The sequence below is a fragment of the Papio anubis genome, chromosome 7 (assembly GCF_008728515.1).
Source record: "Papio anubis isolate 15944 chromosome 7, Panubis1.0, whole genome shotgun sequence".
Classification (NCBI taxonomy): Eukaryota; Metazoa; Chordata; class Mammalia; order Primates; family Cercopithecidae; genus Papio; species Papio anubis.
This window is the reverse complement of record NC_044982.1, coordinates 37,007,066-37,030,381: the sequence shown is the minus strand read 5'-3', so window position 1 is coordinate 37,030,381 and position 23,316 is coordinate 37,007,066. Positions and strand designations below refer to the sequence as shown.

General features: G+C 44.9%; 1 protein-coding gene and 1 long non-coding RNA gene across 3 annotated transcripts in view; one reads left to right on the top strand and one right to left on the bottom strand.

The window, feature by feature from the left end:
- The first annotated feature begins 824 nt into the window (after positions 1-824).
- Positions 825-23,316, top strand: part of SUSD6 (sushi domain containing 6) — a 104,840-nt gene continuing 82,348 nt past the window's right edge. The window contains exon 1 of one of the 2 annotated variants that reach the window (XM_003901982.3): positions 825-1,074. The gene's annotated coding sequence lies outside the window, so the exon portion shown is untranslated. Of the gene's footprint in view, positions 1,075-20,356; positions 22,662-23,316 lie in introns of those variants that run through there. The other variant, XM_031668038.1, reaches the window with a different exon arrangement.
- Positions 5,726-9,599, bottom strand: LOC103886341. Its single transcript, XR_649875.4, has 3 exons — positions 9,498-9,599; positions 8,013-8,134; positions 5,726-5,811 (listed from the first exon to the last, which is right to left on the bottom strand). It is a non-coding gene; the product is annotated as an uncharacterized LOC103886341 (long non-coding RNA).

Here is a 23,316-nt window from a genome sequence, read left to right as displayed (position 1 = left end):
TAAACCGAGGACACACTGCATGAGAGATCACCAATAAACGATGTAGCCATACAGTGCACAAACTGCTCACTCAGTATGTGCTAGAAAATAGCCCCAGGAGGCAAGGCTCAAGAGGGGAAATACAGTTAGGAATGTGGCAGGCCTCTAGCCCGGGCTCTGCCAGTCGTGCCTCTGAACTGCGGTTTTCTCAACCTTGAGATCCCTTGTGTGCTTTTAGCATGCTGAAGGATCACTCACTTCGGAATGCTAGTGAAAATACAGATTCCCAAGTCCGACCCCACTGAACCACAATGGCTGGAGGTGGGGCCCCGAATCTGCATTTTCACCCCCACCCACCCCCTGGGCAGCTTTAATGTTGGCAGACTAGGAACTAGTTTAGAGTACTGCTTAACAGGGAGATAATAACCTGCTTCAGAGATAGGTCAGACAAGCAATTCAACAGGCAACAAGGCAACATGCGTCAAAAGCCTTGTAAACCTGACGGCAGTACAATTCTTTTCAAATCATAGTAATTCAATAATGCAAATAATAATAATAGTAAACGAACTGAAGAGCGCACTGCAAACGCCGCACAGTCCAGCTGAGTCGGTGCCACCGCCCCATCCACTCCAGCGCAGAGGGACTGTCCCTTTAAGGACCCCCCACCTCCCCAACCGCGTCGCTTCTCCCGTGGGTACCTGGCCCGGCCGGCGGCGCGTGCGTGCGGGGCCTCCCGGCGGGGCGGTCGCGGCGGCGCGACGCCGGCGCGACGCCGTCGCTGTTGCGTGCGCGCCTGGCACCGCCCCTTCCCCGCCCCCTCCCCTCCGCGGGGCCTCCCCCGCCCGCGCGGTACAGCTGGGTTAGTGACGCGGGCGCTGCTGCCGCCGCTACCGCCGAGTTCTATTCTCCCAAGCCGGCGACCGCCCCGCCGCCTCCCTCCCTCCCGCCCGCTTCCTCTGCCCACAGCGCCGGCCAGAGCGAGCTAGACAAGGGCACGCGGGGCCTCCCCTAGACCCGAGAAGGCTGCTGGCGCGCGCAAGCGGCGGCGTGGAAGCGGTGAGCGCCCCCATCCCGGAGGTCTCCGCCGGCTCCCGGGTGAGTTGTCACGGCGGGCGGGGGGCGGCGGGGCAGGCATTGTGCCACCGACGCGCGCGGCCGGCTGTCAGGGGCGCGGGACCAGCGCGCACCGCCCAGGAGTGACGCTGGCCGGAGCCCGGGCCGGCTTCGGCGGCTCCCCGCTCTTCTCTGCGCCGGCCCGCTGTCACCCGGCCGCGAACCGCGCCGCTGGGAGCCCCGCGCTGGCGTGGCGCGGCCGGCGGGCCGGCAGTGGGGGCTGCGCGGCCGGGGGGACCAGCGGCTGGTTTGCGGCCGGGAACTTAGTGACCTGCGGTCCGGGGCGCGCCGTCCCGCGTCGCTGCCGGGGCAGCGCCGGCAGAGCCAGACGCCGTGCCGGTGGGTGCGGAGGAGGTAGGCAGAGGCCCTCTGTGCCACTGTCATTACTGCCCTCAGCCCAGCAAAGCTGCGGGGCTTGCGCTGGGGCGGGCAGGGCTGGCTTAGAGAAGGTGGATTTCCTGAGGAAATCTCAGAGCTCGCCTGTGCGCTCCGCAGCGTTCGGGAGCCCCCGCGCCTCGGCTGCTCTTTAATCTCAAAAACATCTCTTGTTAACCAGGCTAAACTCCCCGAAACCAGCTCTTTTCTTTCAAAAAGTAGGCACGTACATACAGACTTTCCTTTTTTACGCTTGGTTTTGAGACCCCAGCTATGAGTGTGGATCTGACTCTCCCTCATGGGAGTCGTGGCTGGGGAGCTGCTGAAGTGGAGAAAAGTTACTCTGGATGAATTTAGGAGCAGGAGGGGGAGGTGGTTATGCGGACAGCAAGACCCAGAAGCAAAGAGGCGTCAAAATAGTCTTGGTCTGGTTAAAGGGAAGTTGGTGTCTGGGCAAAGAGGCCTAAAGCTGTTGTTCCCACAAAATTTTCTTTCGGTGGCAGGCGACATGCTGGGCTTTGTTGCTCTTGCTAACTGGGCTCCTGTGTGCTCTTCCAGAGGTGCAGTAAGATTACTCGGTTCAATTAGGCCTAGGGATTTACCCCCTTTTTTGATCTACAGAGATAGGAAGCGTGGCTTTCCACCCTTCACAGTAGTTAATTCATTTCTTGCTGTTTTCGTTCTTCTTGTGTTAAAAAAATACATAGGAGTTACGCACACACACCTTTTCTGTTTTGGGAATTCCACACCCAAATTGTCACCATCTAGTGGAGGCTAGTAGAGACATGTGCTTGGCACTGACTTCTGAGTTCTCTGGGCTTTATGTTTTTAGCTAGAAGCATATTCAACCAGAAATTAAAATTTTCCTGGAGTTGGGTGAGGTATTTCTGCATCTCAGGAAAGAAGGTATTTAATTAAGCAGCAATGATATGGAAAGGTTCTTGAGGACTTACTGAGTACCAAGCTTTGTGCTAAGGGCTTTACTTTTTTGAACTTATTTAATAAACAACAGACTTTTGAGGTAGATATTATTATCCCCATTCTTCTAGTTGAGACCCAAACCAAACAAGTTAAATAACTCGCCGGTGTCAGATAGGTATCTCATGGTGGAGCCCACAGTCTGAACTACGAGATTATACCGCTGGTTTCTGGTTTGTTTACCTTTTGGTAAAATTGAACCTGGAGTCTGTCTAAAACCTTCTCAAAGCACTGCTGCTTCAAGCTGTTTCTCAGATCAGGAGCATTCTAAACTCTTTCTCCAGGGTACACACTTACGGTATGTTTGCATAAGAGTCATTTGTTCATTCTTTCCTTCAGTACTCCCAAGTATTTATGTGATACACAATGTATGCCAGGCACTGTGCTATGTGTTGCAGGTACTGCATTGAATAAGTCAGAATCCAGCTCTCATGGACTCACAGCCTTTAAGTCAATTTGTTTTGGTTTATGTTGTTAGCTTTCATTGTTGGCCATTTGCTGCTGAAAGAACTTCTGCCCAGCGAGTTAAACAGAGGACAGTATTGGTATGAGTCCTGATAGATAGGACTTCTGTCTACAGAGTAATTTTTTGGATATTGTAGTAGAAATGGCATATGAAACAAATCCTCACTTACACCTAGATAGAGCCAGGTGCCGGGATGCTCAGTGTTTGAACACCTGAGAGCAAATCCACTGTCAAATGGCTGAGTTTGACTTCTTTCGCTGAAGCCTACCTTCTGAAAGCCCAGAATTTGGTGAGATAGAAGAGGAAGAAGGGTGGAATGAGGTTTTACAGATGCAGGCTGGCAGATAAAGAGATCTCAGCACTTTGTCTGTTTTCCTGGCCAGTCTCTGAGGTGTGATGATTGAACTTGTGTTCTTTTTCATTTTTTTGAGATAGAGTCTCACTCTGTCACCCAGGTTGGAGTGCAGTGGCGCAATCTTGGCTCACTGCAACCTTCGCCTCCCAGGTTCAAACAATTCTCTGCCTCAGCCTCCTGAGCAGCTGGGACTACAGGTGCATGCCATCACGCCTGGCTAATTTTTGTATTTTTAGTAGAGACAGGGTTTTACCATGTTGGCCAGGCTGGTCTCAAACTCCTGACCTCAGGTGATCCGCCCATCTTGGCCTCCCAAAGTGCTGGGATTACAGGAGTGAACCACCGTGTGCGGCCTGAGCTTGTGTTCTTATGTAATGGTGCATCTCTCAGTAGGGGATATCCTCCTTTGCTCTTTTGCTGGGGCAGCAATTCCTGCGGCAGCCTTCCCTCTACATACACACACACGCCCCTTCCAAAAGGTAATAATTCACCTGGTTTCTTAAAAGTTAGAACTTCTTTCAAGTTTATTGCTACGAAACATTGTTTCACTCCCTCTTTGCTTGTCCGTTTCCCACATAAAAACTTGACTTTTGCTTCAAATATTTCTTCTGCCCTTTTTTCATATCCTTAGCTCTTCTGACAACCACGTTACTACTGGTATCATTTGTGGGCTGGGAGAAATACAGCATCTTTAAAAAAAAAAGTGAGGTACATACTCTTCCTTATTTCACTACCAAACAAGTGAACTGTGGAGAATGAAGCAGAACCACTTGCCAGCAGAGAGGGAAGGCCAGAGGGCACACATGGTTGTCTTTCCCCTCTAGTTCCCCATTTACTAAGAGATAGTTCACACTTGCAGGCCCGAACGTCAGCAGATCCACTGGGCCCAGGTTGTGTAATTGCCATACATGAAGTGAGTTATTAAGCTCCTGAATTGACATGCTGTCTCCTAGTTGAAGCTGACAAGCTGGATTTATTTTCCCTCTTCTTTCTGTCTGGACACTATGGAAGTCTTGTTAGAGGGTGTTCGCTCAAGCAGTAGGAGAAAGATCAGAAGGAGCCAATAGAGGAAGGAACCCCATGTCTTGTCTTTTTTTCAACTTTGAGAGCAAACATTGCTTTGTTGCAGACTTGAATGTTGAGGATTAGGACATTTGGTTAAGGGTAAGCTTTGGGACAAATGCAAAACTAGGGGAAATAGAGACTTTCCCCAGGTTTCTCATGAGCTCCATACTACTCAGGAACCTTTGGGTGGACTGTCCTTGCGCATGAAGATCTGTTCACTCCACCCCTGGCTTGGATTCAAGGCAACAGCCATTGTGTGTCCCTTGGATGAGTGTGAGTTTGTGTTTCTGTGTAAGAACCTTTTATCTTAAAAAGTACAAGTTCTGGGGAAAGAGGTACCTCTTACAAGGCTTAGGTTTTCGCGGCAGAGCCTGTTAGGCACCTGTGTTCTTCTTGTGCTCATGTGTCTGCGATGGTGTCCTTTTTCTTGCCTTTTTAGTTTTTTTGGCCTGGAAACCAGCAGGGTTCCTCCATTTGCTCTCTCGTCCTCTGGTTCTAACTTGAGTGTGGAAGTCGCTCTGCTGGTGGACCTTGCAGTGGCACTGAGCTGGGTCACTTCAGCCATGAAAGGCCAACTGTGCTACTATCAAGGCTTGGGACAGTTAAGCGTCTGTGAAGGTACTGGATACAGCGACAGCAGAAGTGCAGCAGTGAGAACTGAAACTAATTTCACAGACTGTGGTGTTGCCTGTAATGTAGTCTCCCTCCCTGGCTCTTGTATCTCAAAAAAGGAAAATAACCACCCTTGAAACATCTGAAGGCTGCGTGCCAAGAATTCACACAGTACTCCTGAAACAGGATATTACTGAAGCATTTTTCTCAAGCAGAAACAGATGTAGTTCTCTGTTACTGTCGCCAGTGTTAGTAGATCCTTAAAATTACCTGATAGCAGTGTGCCCTTAAATGTACTCCCCCCCTACACACATACACAAGTGTTTTGTTTTATTTTATTTTATTTTTTGGCAAAGCCTCCTTGCTTGGTTTAAGGGAAGTTAGCCTGGGATTCCTGATGACAGTAATAGATTCTCAGTGGGTTCGCAGACGGCAGAGGTGGTGACTGACAATTCTTTATTACTCAGAAGAGGATTTTCTCTGATGAAAAATGATTCAGGATTCTGCAGTTGGAGATTGGATACAAAACCTCAGAGAAGAGACACAAATAGAGATCTTTCCCAGCCTCCCCTTTCTTGCCACCCTTTGTAGAGTAGAGGGAATGTCTAATCTTTCCAAGTCCAACCTACTGCCAGCCGTGACTTGCCTTCACCCACAGAAATTTAAGATTAGAGTGTGGAGTTGCCCTTTATGTAAACTGTCCTTGCTGAAATTTTCTTTGGCTAGACTAGGCTTCAGCTTCTGACAAAGACAGTAAAATGAAACTGGCTTCTGGGAATGGCATAAGAGCCTGTTTATCCAATTCTTCCTTTAGATTATTCTCAGTTGAGCTCAACAAACTAAATGGACGGAGGCTTGTAAAAGGTAACTGCAAAAAGGGAACAAGGTGATTTTACTTAATTTCCTTTTTAAATTATAGCAGTCTATGCAAACTGTTTGAAGGAAGACTGAGAGATGTTTTTTGGTGGGGAAGCGCAAGATTACAGATAGCTTGGAAAATAAAAGGGAAAAAAAATCAGCATGATTCTACCACCCTAACATAAACATAGTGTGGATTCTGTTGTTTCCGTCTTCAGCTGGTAGTACCTGTACATTCAGCTTTGTATTTTTTTCACTTAGCTTTTTTTTTTTAACACGTCATAAAATTCACACATTTAAAGTACAATTCAGTAGTTTTTAGTATATTTACAGAGTTGTACATCTATCACCATAACCTACTTTTGGAACATTTTCATCACCCCAAAAAGTCACTCCCTATTTCTCTACAATCCCATCTAGCCCTAGGCAACCATTCATCTTTCTCTCTCTATAGGTTTGCCTATTTGGACATTTCATATAGCTGGAATCATATGATATGTGGTCTTTAATAACTGGCTTCTTTCACTTAGCATAATGTTTTTGAGGCTTATTCATGTTTTAGCATGTATCAGTACTTCATTCCATTTTATTGCTGAATGCTGTTCTGTTATATTGATATACCACATTTTGTGTATCCATTCATAACCTGTTGGACAGTTGGGTTGTTTCTGTTTTTTGGTTACGAATAATATTGCAGTATTGCTAAGAACATGTGTGTATAAGTTTTTCTGTGGGTATATGTTTTCATTTCTCAAGGAGGTATCTTTAAAGCTGCATCCATCCATATCTCTACTTTGAGGTTAACATTCTACTAGGTTATGCAGTTTGTTTGAGGAAGAACAGTGTTATAGTAAACTCTTGGCCCTACTGTGGTGTTGCGGATATTGTCCTGGATCAAGAAAAGGTGCCACCAAAAAAATTCCAAAACCCAAAAACAAAAAGAGAGAATCCTGTTTTTAAGTTTGAACTCTCCAGTAGCATTGTTTCCAAATATTTGGTACAAAACTTTAACCATTGGTGAGAGTTGACAGACGCAATAGTGCCTAAATTCAATGCACATGTACTGCTGCTTTAAAAAAAATAAAGAGGATTTTCAATGCGAAGCCTCAGCTCTAAATCTCATCTTTGTGTTTTATAGAGAGAACTTGACCATGAATCCCCAAAGCCTTCCTTATCAGATGTGATTTATAGTTCTCAGAAGCTTTTCCTTTTGTTGTGAAAAATTCCATGCCAGGGTTCTGTGCACCTGCTCAGAGGCTTCTGCTAGGTTGGGGAGTGGAATGCTTATTGACTAGAGAGCCAGCCAGCAAGATAGGGAAGAGGGAGAGGGGCTGTGAGTGCCCTGAAAATGTAGATCCGAGAAAGAGTGCTCTTTAGAGCAGCTGCCACAGGGCTTTTCCAGGTGGACCTCAGGTGTAACCTGAGGTTAAAAACAGATCATGCCAGACACAAAAAGGAGCAGATGGTGCTGCTTGGAGTGTCATTTCCTCTACAGGATGTGTCCCTGGGTGGTTTTACATCATGCCAACCATATTAATGAAATAATGCAACAGAATGTCTGCTTTTGCCCTTGTTGTAATTGGAACCACAGGTTGAGTTTCCCTAATCTGAAATATGAAGTGCTCCAAAATCTTAAACTTTTTGAGCACCCACATGATGGAAAATTCCACACCTGACCTCATGTTTTGGGTCACAGTCAAAACTACCTTTAGGCTGTGTGTATTAGGTGTATATGAATTGTAAATGGATTTTGTGTTTAGACTGGGGTCCCATCCCTGAGATACCTGATTATATATATGCAGATATTCCAAAATCCAAAACATTTGTGATCCCAAGCATTTCTGATAAGGGACACTCAGCCTGTACTAGCACTTGTGACCAACAGCTAGTCTTGCTTTCCCTACTCCTAGATCCCCAATAAAAGCTCTCGAAAGTGTGCACATGCAGGCTACCTAGTGATTTAACAGAGGATCAAGATAGTTACACTGCAGAGAAACAGAAGGGATAGGGCACATGCCCTTTGTCCAGCAAGACAGACAAAAGCTAGGAACTTGAACTCTCTTCTCTGGGTTCCTGTATCTGGAGCCAAGGCCAAGGATCAGTTCTTCTAGAAAGTTCCCTCCTGTGTGTGTGTAAATGTGTGTGAATGCAGCCGTAACTTCTCTGCCAAAATTCATTGCCAAAAATTTTGTGATTTGGAGCAGGCCCTACCTGTTAATGCAAATTTGATTCCCAAATCCTAAGAGTTTCCAAAGGTTGAGTGAAGTGAGACGAGACTCGTAGTTGAAGATCCAGATTTTTCACTGTTGGTATCTAGATGCTACCAAAACTCCCTGCACAACAAAGTATATGAAGAGAGACTCTAGGCTCATGAAATGTTAGAGTTGGAAAAATGGGACTTTGGGGTTCTTTTTATTCTACCTCCTCATTCTAAAGAAATGCAAATGGGAAATGGATGCTCAGAGCTGACTTGCCTGAGAGGTGAAAGGGCTAGTGGAGAAGCCAAGGCCCCTGATTCCTAGTCTAGTTTTTTTCTCTCCTGGTGTGATCAACTCTTTGTTTCTCCCCCTCCTTTGGGCCTGGACCAGGAATGGGGATTGGGAGTCCAGCAGGGTGTTGTGGTTCATATTTTTGGGAACAAATTCAAGTTACTTCTGTGATTGTAGTTTTGAATCTAATAGTGAAATTACAAAGGAAATGAGTCTTGAAGTCCAATTCTTCTGAAAGAAAACTGTTCTTAAAATGGGTACAGAGCCCTCAGGGCTGCTCTGCCTGTGGAGTAACCATTCTTTATTCCTTTACTTTCTTAATAAACTTGCTTTCACTTTAAAAAATTGTTGTAGTTGTGTTTAGACTGGGCCTACTTAACTTTTAAATTTCTGTGCTGTGTATCTTTGCCATTCAAAAATGCCACCTGGGGCCGGGCGCGGTGGCTCAAGCCTGTAATCCCAGCACTTTGGGAGGCCGAGACGGGCGGATCACGAGGTCAGGAGATCGAGACCATCCTGGCTAACACGGTGAAACCCCGTCTCTACTAAAAAAAAAAGTACAAAAAACTAGCCGGGCGAGGCGGCGGGCGCCTGTAGTCCCAGCTACTCGGGAGGCTGAGGCAGGAGAATGGCGTGAACCCGGGAGGCAGAGCTTGCAGTGAGCTGAGATCCGGCCACTGCACTCCAGCCTGGGCGACAGAGCGAGACTCCGTCTCAAAAAAAAAAAAAAAAAAAAAAAAAATGCCACCTGGCCCGGTACGGTGGCTCACACCTGTAATCCCAGCACTTTGGGAGGCTGAGGTGGGACAATTGCTCAAGACCAGTTCAAGACTAGCCTAGGCAACGTAGTGAGAGTCCACATCTCTACAGAAAAAAAAAAAAAATTAAAAATTAGCTGGGCATGGTGGCACACACCTGTAGTCCCAGCTACTTGGGAAGCTGGAGTTGGGGGATCACTTGAGCTTGGGAAGTCAAGGCTGCAATGAGCTATGATGGTGCTGCTGTACTCCAGCCTGGTGACACAGTTGAGACCCTGTCTCAAAAAAAAAAAAAAAAAAAAAAAAACACCCCACCTGACCCCAGGCCAATGGGTGTGTTCTCTGTCTGGGAGAACTGATCCTGCCCCCACACCCCATTAACCGACCAAACCCTTCAGAGCTGTGTCTCAACTTCCTTGGACTTATGGTATGTGGAATCAGCTACCCACCTAAATGCAGCGTGACCACACATCTATAACTGTATGTCTCTAACCAGGCACGAAGGAAGCAGGTCATATATACTGGCTTTCCCCATCCCAGAAAACCAGTGAACAGAGTCTTGTGTTTAGTGTGGGTGCTGCTGTTTCAGTTGGCATGCTTGAGGCATTGCTAGGAAATTAACCAGTGGTATGTTATCTGGTCCACCCCTTTATCAATCCTCCATCTGCCTCCAGGTAGAAACTCTGCCATGGGAAGACCGTCTACATCCTTGTTTCTGTCCTGTGGGGATTTTGCTTGTTACACAGCAGAATAGCAAGAAAAACAGGCTCTGAGTTTCATAAGAATTCATCGATCCATCTTTCCTTTACATGCACCCTCAAGTCATAATAATTTGTGAGCTGATAATCTGGTTAGGCTATGATGTCAGGCTGGTGGGAGGCTGGTAGGTGGTTGCTGCGGAAACCAAAGGGAAGTAAGTCTAGTTGTCTGGCAAATAATTAGTGGATGCCTGTTCTAGGCACTAGGTATACAGTTGTGAACAAAGAACAAAATGGACATAGTACTTGCTGGCGTGGAGTTAGCATACTGCGGGAATACTCATGAGGTTTTTAATTTGAGAGTAGTGTTGGAGGAGTCTTTTGTGTACAGTAGACCTTCAGCTTGACTGTTTGGGATTTGTCAGTTACTTCTGTGGTCCAAACCACAGTCATCCTGGAAGGGAAAAACTTGAAAAGTATTGTTAGAGAGTTCCCCCAGGCTCCCTATTAAAGAAATGAATTGTCTTTCTCTGCAATGAGCTAGGTCTAGGAGTTTGGTGTGCTTTGAGGATTCCTGTTTCTTGCTTTATTTGATCAACTAGTTTTTAATCTGTGAATGTTTTCAGTCCTTGACTTATCCTATTTTTAATTAAAAGAAAAAAGGAGATGTGGGTTCAACTATGAGAAACTGGGAGAAGGGAATAGAGAGGATCAGTGGCATGAATTCCTTAGGGAATCTTTTTTCTTCTTCCATCTCCCTCAAGCCTCAATTTTAGATAGAAATGTGGATTTGTGAGATCTCTTTTCCTGATATATCTGTGGCTTTACAACCTGCTGGGGGCAGTAAAGGACCTAGTTCCCAGTAAACATACGCCCTCCCCCTATATTTTACCTCTTTGGGTGGCCATCTCTGTGTAGGCCCTGGTTCCAAGCTGACGTTGGAAGTTCCCTGAGGTCGGTGACTGTCTCATCCACTTCCTTGTACCCCCTCCTGGATTAATTGGATGATTAATAAATGATTGACCAGGTGTAGGGGATTAAAATAACAAGTAGAGGAGGGCAGGGTGACTTTGAGGTTATGAACCTTGATGAAAAGGAATGAAAGAGTGGTATTATTGATGAATTCTAAAAATGGAGTCATTTGGAGGAGGGCCTGGTTTGAGTGAAAAACAAATATAAACAGGGTGTTAAAAAGCTGTTAACATTCACCATGTTCACCCTGTCTGGTGGCAGGAAAAGAAGACAGCTCAGGCATGTTCACCCTGTCTGGTGGCAGGAAAAGAAGACAGCTCAGGAACCATGGCAGTGGGAGGTGAAGGAGAGAGAGGGTATTGGAGGTTCTCCAGAATGTTTTAGCAAGGCCAGTCAAAAACAAACTATAGGGCCCTCTTGTTACGGGGCTGAAGACCAGAAAGTCATCCCTGCTAATTTTTAGGTAGCAGGTCTTTGTTTCTAGAATTCTGTTCTTTTAAAAGCCTTGGGAGGCATCATTCATTCTTGAAAGCCAACTTACACCTTTGCCTCTGTAGTTTGGAGAGAAATATATTTAGTATCCAGTGTGTCAGGTTGCAGGCAAGGAAGTCATTGCGAGGAAGACTTCTGTCTTTGTTCTCCACAATTGAACTCTTTTTAGGGGGGCAGTTCTACTGCTTCTGGAATTATATAATTGTGTGGGTCATCTCCTTTGAAGGTCTGTCCATGCTTTTTTAAAAGCACGTCGTTGAAAGAAGGGTGCTCTGTACAAATGCTGACATGCTTTTTTCTTGGGTTATACGTGAGCAATGGTAGAATGAATAGACTTCGGGGTTTTGGTGTTGGTATCACTTTCTGTGAATAGTGAAGGTATTAGGAGTCTAATGTTAAAGTAGCAGATGAGGTGTTTTTGAAGCAACACATCTGAACTCATTAATTGATCAAGTATTTATCAGATGCTCTTTCCCATATACTGATTATCTCACCACAGGAATTCTTTGCAGCACAAAAGTTTAACACTTAATTATATACTTTTGAATTGTTCTCTAGTGTTTTTTGGCTTTTTTTTTTTTTTTTTTTTTGAAACAGGATCTTGTTCTGTTGCCCAGGCTAGAGTGTAGTGGTACCATCGCGGCTCACTGCAGCCTTGACCTCCCGGGCTTAAGCGATCCTCCCACCTCAGCCTGCTGAATAGCTGGGACTACAGGCATGCGTCACCATGCCCGTCTAATGTTTTTGTATTTTTTTATAGAGATGGGGTTTTGCCATGTTGCCCAGGCTTGTCTTGAATTTCCAGATTCGAGTGATCTGCCTGCCTCAGCTTCCCAAAGTGCTGGGATTACAGGCATGAGCTACCACCCCTGGCCTAGTGTTTTGGTTAGTCTCTTCTCCTCATAGATTTCAACCCCCTTGAGGATGGTTTACGTTTCTCCATGTTTACTGTGCAGACTGAACATCCATATTGATAGCAGTAAAGATTTCTTCATTTTACAAACTGCTTTCTTTTCTTTTTTTGAGATGGAGTCTCTGTTGCATAGGCTGGAGTGCAGTAGTGCGATCTCGATTCACCACAACCTCTGCCTGCCAGGTTCAAGCGAATCTCCTGCCTCAGCCTCCTGAGTAGCTGGGATTACAGGCACCCGCCACCACGCCTGGCTAATTTTTGTGTTTTTAGAAGAGATGAGGTTTCACCATGTTGGTCAGGCTGGTCTTGAACTCCTGACCAGAAGTGATCCGCCCACCTTGGCCTCTCAAAGTGTTGGGATTACAGGCATGAGCCACAGCGCCCGGCCAAACTGCTTTCATGTAAGACATCACATACTGTCAGGAAGATTGTAGTCCCATTTTACAAATGGGAAAGATAAGACCTTTGGCAACCGGTATGCATTTGGCAGCAACTGTACTTATATGTAGTAGTGATGTTAAGTCAGCTAGAATTCAAATGCTAAATCAGACACTGGTATGATAGCACATGTTGAGAGATGGGAAACCTCCTAGGATTGCAGACTTGATTAACCTGCCAAGGAACAGCAACCAGCAACATGATAGCAATAGCCCCTTTTTGGTTCCTCCATCCCCATCTTGGCACAGGTACCCTAAGGTCAACATGTTTTTGTGTACTAATGGAACAAAAATGTAAACATGTGCATACAGTCATGTGTAGTGTAATGACATTTTGCTGCATATATGATGGTGGCTCCATAAGATTATAATGGAACTGAAAAATTTCTATCACCTAGTGACATTGTAGCCATGGTAAGGTCATAGCACAATGCATTACTCACCTGTTTGTGGTGATGCTGTTGTAAATAAATCTACAGCATGGCCAGTCATATTAGAGTCTAGCACATACAATTACGTATAGTACATAATACTCGATGATAATAACTGTGTTTCTGGTTTTTGTATTTACTATACTATGTTTTTTGTCGTCAATATAGACTATACTCCTTCTACTTAGGAAAAAAAAAAAACCCAAAAACCAGTTAACTGTAAAACAGCCTCAGGCAGGTTTTCCAGGAGGCATTGTTATAGGAGAAAACAGTTCTGTTACTGCCCTTGAAGACCTACTGGTGGAGTAAGATGCGGAGATGGAAGACAGTGATATAGATGATCCTTACCCTTTGTAGGCCTAGGCTAATGTGTGTGTTTGTGTCTTCGTTTTTTTAACAAAAAAAAATTTTTTAAAATAGAAAATAGCTTATAGATAAGGATATAAAAAAAGAAAATATTTTGTCACAGCTGTATGTCTTAACCTAAGTGTTATTACAAATGAGTCAAAAAGTTTAAAATAATTAAAAAGTTTATAAAGTAAAAAAGTCACAGTAAGCTAAGATTAGTTTATGGAAGAAAAAAGTTTTACAAATATAGTGTAGCCTAAGTGTACAGTGTTTATAAAGTCTACAGTAGTATATAGTAATGTCCTAGGCCCTCACACTCACTCTTCATTCACTCACTTACCCAGGGCAATTTTCAGTCCTGCAAGCCCCATCCATGGTAAGTGCTCTATACAGATGTACCATTTGTTATCTTTTATACCATATTGTATTTTTTCTATGTTTAAGTATGTTTAGAGACACAATTACCATCATGTTAGAGTTGCCTACAGTATTCAGTAACGTATCTGCTGTACAGGTTTGTAGCCTAGGCCATGCCATGTAGCTGAGGTGTATAGTAGGCTATGCCATTTAGGTTTATGTGAGTTCACTCTGTGATATCCATACAACAACATTGCCTAATGACACAGTTCTCAGAAAGTATCCATGGAATCAGAGTGACCCTGCTTCAGTGTCAGTTCTGCCACATATCAGCTATATGACCTTGAGCAAATTTAACCTCTTTGATACTTAGTTGTTTTTTTCTGAGACAGAGTTTCACTCTTGTTGCCCAGGCTAGAGTGCAATGGCCCGATCTTGGCTCACCGCAACCTCCGCCTCCCAGGTTCAAGTGATTCTCCTACCTCAGCCTCCCAAATAGCTGGGATTACAGGCATGCGGCACCACACCCGGCTAATTTTTTGTATTTTTAGTAGAGACAGAGTTTCTCCATGTTGTTCAGGCTGGTCTCGATCTCCTGACCTCAGGTGATCTGCCCACCTTGGCCTCCCAAAGTGCTGGAATCACAGGCGTGAGTCACCGTGCCTGGCCGATACTTAGTTTTATCATTTGTAGGATGGAAATGATATTAACACTACCAATTTATAGACGGGTGGCTACCAAAGTATTGATGATTGCCTGGTGTGGGGAATTCTGCATGTGAATGGTAAAGGATAAAGGGGACTTTAACTTAAACTTTTTGTTTCATTTGAATTTTTTACTATTGGCATATATAACTTGAATACTTTATTAAAATTACTTTTAAAAGTACTCCCTTGTAGAATTTTATGAAAATCAAATGAAATGGGATATTTAAAAAGATGTGTATGTGCCTGACAGCTAAGAGATACTCAAAGGGTAGATTGGGGAAGTATTAATTAGTGGCTGACCCTTTTGTAGTGTTAGATGTTCTGTCTAGCTGTGTGACTCTGGGTAACTCTCTTAACTTTGTTAAGCTCCAGCTTCTTTAACTGAAATTGGCAGTTAAGAGTAGTGTCTATCCCATGGGGGGTTTTGAGGATTAAATGATTCTAGACGGTTAAGCGGTTAACCCAGTATCTGGCACGTAGTAAGTGCCCAGTAAATATTAGCTGTTATCAGCTTTTATCCTCACAACTATGCTTGAAGAGAGGAGGCAGTTTTATTTACTTTAAAGTTACAGAAAATGAGGCACAGAATAGTGGATGACTTGTCCTAAGGCTAGATGTTGGGTTAGCAGCAGAAACGGGGCTGACGCCTACATGGTCTCCTTCATGTTTCAGTGCAGCCCTGTCAGAGTGGGTGGCAGCAAACCACGGAGGCCTCGCGGATGTGCAGACAGGAAGCACTGGCCAGGCCTGTGGAGGTGAAACTTAGCAGAACATGGCCGGTCTGGACAGAGGGGGTTAGCAAGGGTGACTGTGGGGCTGAGTGAGTGAGAGAAGCCAGCTTAGGACCACATCCTTTTCCCACTTTCCAGGGCAGATGGACCACATCCAGAGTGATCAAAGGGAGAGGCTTGTTTCCCCTCTCCTTTCTGCCTCCTGGTCTTGTAGGTGGCACACTCTTTACCACTCCCTTCGTGGTCTCAGTTCTGTGAACTCTGTCACATCTAGAAAATTCAGGTCTGGCCTTCTCTGTGAAACCGTCCCTGCTGCTGGAGTCCACACGGACAGCCACACCACCCGAGTCTGCTCATCCTCTCCTGCTTTAAACCTGGGTGGCCTGTGTGAGGACGTCTTTGCTTCTGTAAGGAAGGCCTTTTTCCATATACCACTTTAGCGCTCCCTATGGTGTTCTACCTGCTCCTGGAACAATCTGCCTGTTGGTGGGACTGAATGGTTGAGTTGAAGCCAGTCTTGGTGGGAAATAGGTTTTGAGCTTCTCTGTGGGCTCCTCTTCTGCATATGTGCATTTTGAGAGGGGGAAAAAAAGCCCTGAGTGATTTCTGCCCAGTACGGTTTCCAGAGAGTGCGAGATTCTCCTCCTCAAACTCAGTCGTGGGGCCAGAACTGATTAAGCACCCGGCTTCTCACCTTCCCACCTTGGGTTTTTACAGTACACTTCTTATCCTTGCCCTTTCTGTTTTCTGCTTATCAGACCTTCCCACATGTGCCCTGCTCTCTTCCTGCTGCACAGGGTTCATGAAATACCAATTAGTGAAAAATACAGACAATGTAGTGTCAAATTTTACCAAATCTCAATTTGCACAGTGGACTGGAAGATGGCATGTGCCATCTTCTTGCAGGACTTGATCATTTTTGGGTGTGCATGTGTTTCAAATATTCACTTTTCCAAATATGCATTTAATAGTGGCTGGCAAACCCCCATAGTTTACTTTTCATTTTTCATTGTAGATATTCTTTTAATATCTTCTTGCTATGGGTATTAGGTTTACATTTAATAATTCCCCATCAGGATCTGAAAAGTATGAAGGGGCCTACCTATGAAGCACCCATTTTTTCATGCTTAATACCAACTAAGTCACCAGACTTTTTTTTTTTTTTTTTTTTGAGGTAGGGTCTTGCTCTGTGCCCAGATTGGAGTACAGTGGCTTGATCATAGCTCACTGTAGCTTCGAACTCCTGGACTTAAGTGCTTATCTTCCCAGCTCAGCCTCCTCAGCAGCTCAGATTACAGGCAAGCACCACCACACCCGGCTAATTTAAAAAAAAAATATATATATATATATATTTTTTTTTTGTCTTGCTATGTTCCCCAGGTTGGTCTTGAACCCCTGGCTTCAAGTGATCCTCCTGCTTTGGACTCCCAAAGTGCTGGGATTACAGTCATGAGCCACTGCAACTGACCTATCAGAATTCTTTAGAGGACTCTGCTCCGACTCCCTTTGGCTTGGCAACAGGTGGATCCTAGAGGATGTTAAAGACCTTATGGAAGGGACCCTGTTAACTTATTGCAAAATAAGAATCTTCATTGGAAAAGAAACCCTCCCACTACCATGGTAGAAGTCCCTATAAAACACAGGTTGTTCAGGACTTTTATTATGTTGCTCTAGTATTTATCTGGTTTTTTAAGATCGTCTTGCTTGAATTAATTCTGATTTCAAGAGTGATGACTAAAAGTTTTGGAAGCGGTATTTAGAAAAGAATGAAGCTCTGGATTTATTTCAGGGCTAATCATGAATTTGCAGGAGCAGCTTCAGGACACCAGGGAGAGAGGCATGGCACACTGCCTTGGAGCTGTCATTAGGATGCTGCTACCTTTTAGGGACATACTGTAGGCAGTCCTTGGTCTATGTAAAGTTGTGCCTGCACCTTATCAGAAATTAACCAGATGGTATTTGTAGTAAAAGTGGCAGATGTTCTTGCTGTTGGAATTAATTTTAATTTTTTTACATGTGAATGTGGGGTTATGGGACTCTTTTTTGGGAGGTCTTAGTCTCATATGGAAGTGCTGCTCTTACCTTACAGAGACTTTATTTATCCCTTGCTCTTGACTTTTTTTTTATTTTTTATTTTTTTTTTAGACAGAGTCTCACTCTGTCACCCAGTCTGGAGGGCCGTGGCGCAATCTTGGCTCACTGCAACCTCTGCCTCCTGGATTCAAGCGATTGGTCTGCCTCAGCTCCTACATAGCTGGGATTACAGTCACCTGCCACCATGCCCAGCTGATTTTTGTATTTTTAGTAGAGACGGTGTTTCACCACGTTGACCAGGCTGGTCTGGAACTCCTGACCTCAGGTGATCCACCCACCTCTGCCTCCCAGAGTGCTGGGATTATAGGCGTGAGCCACCGTGCTCGGCCCTAAAGTGGCTCTTAACTCTGTTTTCCCATCCCTTCTGATCACTTTCTCTCAGCACATGTGTCATTTGTGGTGGCAAAGTACAAAGTGACCAGCCTTCTCTCTAGTAGAATTTGAAGGTTGCTGATGGGGCTGTGTTGATGATGAGGCTGTGTGCTTGCTACAGAGATACTGCTGGTGATGAAATTATGCAACATTTGAGTCATTCCTTTGGGTTAAGACATCTGTATTTAGCAGGTATTATACCTAGAAAGAGTGTCTATATGAGAGTGTCCTAGAAAAGAAAGAAGAAAAATCCCCCTGGGGAGTAGGACAAGGCAGAAAGTATTGAATGTGTGCCCTATGCCAGGCAGTGTGCTCAGTGCTTTAACTCACTAGGCTGATCTTCACTGGATAAATCAGGAAACCAAGCTCTGAAACATTAAGTACTGTAATTTACTGTATTGGAACTAGAACCAAGGTTGGAGTGATTCCAAAGCCTGTGTGTGTGTGTGTATGTGTGTGTGTTTTTTGGAGACAGGGTATCACTCTGTTTCCCAGGCTGGAGTGCAGTGGGTCTATGTGGGCTCACTGCAGCCTCTGCCTCCCTACCTCAGCCCTCAACCCCAGTAGCTGGGACTACAGGCACGCACCACCACACCCAGCTAATTTTTGTATTTTTTTAAGAGATGGGGTTTTGCCATGTTGCCCAGGCTGGTCTTGAATTCCTGGACTCAAGTGATCTGCCAGCCTTGGCCTCCCAAAGTGCTGGGATTACAAGCATGAGCCACTGAGCTCAGTTCTGCCTGTGGTTATTTTATGGCAGGTAAAGCATATGTGGATTAGAAAGTTGGGTGGGGGATGAGGTGGTGAGGGAGGCAGAGAACAAATGCCTGGAGAGAGGAGGGTAGGGCCAGGTGGGAGTGAATGGCCCTGGTGAGGGTGTGGAAAGGAGGGGTTGGTTAGCAAAAACAAGCTGAAGTGAAAGAGAGGTTGGGGGTCCCTTGGAGGGGGTGTAATGTTGGATGATAGCACTTCTTCCCTGAAGGGCGAGGGATGGACCAGAGTGCCTGGACGACCAGATAGCCTCTGTATTTAGGTAGATGGCCGTTGGGCCCCCACAGGAAGCCTTTTAATCCCTGGTATTTATAGACTGGCCTGTATGCTACTGAAAGGCAGCTACCATTTCAGTCAGCGAAGGCAACATTATCTGCCTCTGAAACACCACTTCCATGGATTCCCATTTGGCCCAGTGGGAGGGTCTGGATAATGCCCATTATGTTATCCTAATGCCTTGCTACCTCAGAGGTTGTTCAGGGGCACTTCTGCTGTTTCTCCCTGAATGACCTCTGGCTGCCCCTCTCTTGCAGATACTCCTTTTCCTCTCAGGGATGAGTTGGAGCTGGGACTGGGAAAGGCAGCCCTCTTGTTTCTGTTCAGGTTGGCCAGGAATGCCCAGGAATGATGATTCTGGTTTGCCAGCTTCTTGCCATGAGGCTGGGGTTGCTGTGTTTACAGCACAACCAACCCTAAAGTCAGTGCAATTCACCATGGATTTATTGAGCACCTGCTAGTATGTGTGTGTGTTGGGGGTGGTATGTGAAAATGATGGAGGCAGGTCTCTGACCTAAATGAGGGAGGATGGGCAAACAGCTCCCACAGTTGGCAGTTGAGCCAGTTCCTTTTCCTTCTCGTAGGAAGTGTCATAAACATTGTCTTGTCTCATTTGCATGGTTGTTGAGAGGTTTGAATATAGTGGTAATGAATTGAGACTGCTTCTAAAGGTATTAAGCTCTCGATTTATGTAAAACTTTCTTCAGTATTACTAGGCAGGCTGATAATAAAAGTTAACATATATTGAATGCCTTCTATTTGCCAGGCACTGCTCTAAGTGCTTTCTACGTGTTAGCTTATTTAATCTTTATAGCAACTTCGAAGTAGATTGCTTGTGTACCCACTTGGTAGGTAAAAGAGGATAAAAAAAAAACTTGCCGAGGATAGCACAGCAGTAAGTAGCAGAGCTAGGCAGTCTGAATGTTTGGCCAAACACTGGCCACTGTAAAGATCTTGTGGAAGTCAGGGAGTAGAGGTGGTCTCCCCAAGGGAAGGCAGCAGCCAGGACCTACCCTCAGAGACCAGCAAGGAGCAGAGAAAGGTCAGGCTGGTGCCTCAGAAAGCATCAGCATTTCTGCACAACTTAATTAAATTACTGAAACCTTTTCTGAGCTTGGAGCCATCTTTCTTGGAGAGTAATACAATTGAAACAGATAATTTAAGCCAAGGAGGAAGGACCAAATTGGTGAGCTCACATATGTAGATGGACACTTATTGACTCTGACTAAAACGCAGAGGAAAAACCTTAAAGTGAATCATGTTTATTCAATTTCTAAACAAGTGCAAAGACCCAGGCAACATGCTTCGTGTTTGGACTCTTGAAGAATACATATGGAAAAAAAAGAAAAAAACCTCTTCCCTTTCAACCCTTTTCTAAGTTTTTATTAAGAATATATTAATTTGAGCATTAATATGCAATGTATCCATCTTTGGCAGTTATTTTCCAGAAAAACCAAGCTCATTTTTTTTTTTTTTTTTTTTTTTTTTTTTTTTTTTGAGACGGAGTCTCACTGTGTCTCCCAGGCTGGAGTGCAGTGGCGCGATCTCGGCTCACTGCAAGCTCCGCCCCCCGGGTTCACGCCATTCTCCCGCCTCAGCCTCCCAAGTAGCTGGGACTACAGGCGCCCGCTACCGTGCCCGGCTAGTTTTTTGTATTTTTAGTAGAGACGGGGTTTCACCATGTTAGCCAGGATAGTCTCGATCTCCTGACCTTGTGATCCACCCGCCTCGGCCTCCCAAAGTGCTGGGATTACAGGCTTGAGCCACCGCGCCCGGCCCAAGCTCATTTTTTGAGGCAACTTCTAGCCAGGTTGTTTCAGTTGTGGAGAACTGGGGACAAGCACACCTGCTCATCATGGAAAAGGCAATCTTAAATGCATGTCTGTAAAGAGGACTCTGAGAGTTCATGTTTCGGAATTCTTGTTTTACTCCACTCAATTCTGTCAGCAGCTTTCTTAACATGAGGTGCCTGTGACTTAAAGTGATGATCTGTTTCCTTAGCAATTCAGGGGACTTAACCATCATCTAGTGACCTGTGTCCCCAAAGCTTGCAGCGGCTTCAGAAGTCTCCTAGAATGCCCCAAGGCAGTGTCACTCAAAAGTATGCTGTAGCATCACCTGGCCTACCTTAGACTTTCAAAATCAGCTCTCACATGTGCATGTTCAACTGGCTTTCTGCTGCTTGCTCAAGTCCAAGTCCCACCCCACCTCAAGAGGGTGCATAGCTGCAAGCTGCAGGGGAACAATCTTCAGAACTTCCCATCTCTTTATACTGATGCCTCCTAGTCCATAATACATCTAGGATAATTTTAACATTTAAAATGAATTATGTTATATAATGTGGAATAAATTTCAGCTCTACCAAGATTGCATGCTTTTGGGTCAGACTGCTTAGTTTGATATCTTGGTCTCATCACTTTCTATCTGTGTAAGCTTGGATAGGTTATTTAGTGTCCTTCTGCTTCTGTTTTTTGTTTTGTTTTGTTTTGCCTAAAAATGGAGATAACAGTACCTACCTTGTAAGGTTGTTGCAAGAATTAAATAAGATATTAGATGTAAAATGCTTATATCTGTGCACAGTGAATAAGCACTCAAATGCCAGTTAATGATAATGATTCTGTGATTGTCCTGAGGTTTCATGTTCCTGGAGTAGGATTATGACCACGACATTTACAGAAGGAAGTCCTGCAGGGTGATAAAATATCCTTGTCCCCATTGACATAGCCAAGTCACAGGCTTATAAAAGAATGTTTGCCATCCCCAGGAAGCCTAACACAGGGCACTGGGAAATGCTTGCAAAAACAGGTATTCTCAGGTCACATCCTTTTAGTTTTCTGAGGCCCCTGTGTGGAAAGGGTACACAGCATGACTGTTCTAGGGTGGTCAGACTCTGTCACAGGTGGGAGGGAAGTACTTGTTTAGAATATGGCAGAGAATCCACCAAGGTGTTATAACCAACAACAATTTGTTCTTCATTCTGGGCTTTTTCCCCCTTATGCTTGTTTAATGGTTAGGAAAGAGGGCTAAATTGTACTTTTCCTTTGTAAAGGTGCACATCTCAAATTTGTTCCCCATAGTAGCTTGTTTTTTAAAAAGCTTTAAGAAATTACAATTTATACTTGTTTTTGGAAGAAAGATTAGGAAATACAGGTTAATGGCAACCCTTCCAGAGAGCACCACTGTTCACACTGCTATTACCCTGCTGCTTCTCTCCCTGGTCTAGGATGTCAGGGATGGCAGAGTGGCAGGTGGAGGAGGGGTCAGGCTTCAGAGGGAGGGGCTGCATTTCTGGGAGCCAGACTGGCCTTCTTGTTGCTCTCAGGGCTGACACTTCTCTGTCTCATCCCTCCTCCCTCAGTAAATGCAGCTGGGGAGGGTTGCCTAGAAGGGGAAAACTCATTGTGTAAGGAGAACACTTCCCTTCTGGGTTTTAAAACTAATGCTTCCTTCCCCTTTTCTCTTCTTCCCAGAATAAGAGCTGCCAGTAAAACTTTAGTGCAGACTGTTGAGATGTATTTGTCATGATATGATGGACAAAAGAATTGTCAGCTCCTCCTTTCTGTATCATCTCATTGATCCCCCCCTTACCCCCTTGCAAATGAGAATTACAGGAAATCACAACTAGCATTAAAACAAAACAACATAAAACAACAACAACAACAAAACACTGGGCAGATGGGAAGGACGGAATGTGTAACCCCCGTTCTCAGAAATAGGCAGAATGGCTGAACTGACTGACCCTAGCGTTTGGTGTTCACTGAGCCAAAGCATTGCCTAAAGATAATGACACCATCTGGAAATCAAAACCTGAGTCTTCCTGCTCTCATCCAAAACTCCCCTCTTTTGAACTTCTCCAATCTAGTCAGTGACCCGCCCTGCCAGTTCTTTCTTTCACAGGTTCCTATCTCCACCACTCTAGCCAGACCTTGTCATCTGCTGGCCTTCCAGGCTGTTTTAGTCTCTCTTGCCAGGTTCACCCCCGTAGAACACGGTTCTCCTCTCCGGTGAGACTAGGTAAGAGAAAAAAGCCCTATGTGTATGGGAGGTAGCATTGCTATCCCTTCCCATGGTAGAGGTGCTCCTTGAGGGTATTCTTGGTCCTCAAATGTAGGAGGCCTTTAGGAAATGCTTGTTAAACTGGACTAGGTCAGGTTTCCTGCTCAAGAATATTTGTTGACTTCCCACTACTTACCCAAGGCAGAATTTCTCTGCCTGTTTTTCATGGCTGTGCAAACTAGCCTTACCTTAAATATTCAGTTGAATGCTCAATACTTTGTGGAGTAGCCAGAGTCTGCTATGTGACGGATGCTAAGAAAACCAGCAAGAACTGTCTCTTGCCCTGACAGATTTCTGAATGGAGTTTATTTTCTGTTCTTCCCTGATCCTTGGCCTCTCTCCCCTACCTTACCCTGCCACCCCCCATCTAGCGTGCTTGCTTCAACATTCCTGCCCCAGAAGGAATGTTCTGTCTTTCCATCCTCATACTTACTCAGCCCTCAAAGCTTTCAGGTCAGATCTCCTTTCTTTCCTTTTTAAGGCCCTCTTTGATTATCTTAGTTCAGATTAATTTCCTTTTTTCCAATTTTTTCATTATTTTGTTCGTAACTCACAAATAGCTGCAGCTTATTCTTCCTTATGTTCTATTCATTCATATCTCACTGGTTAGGAT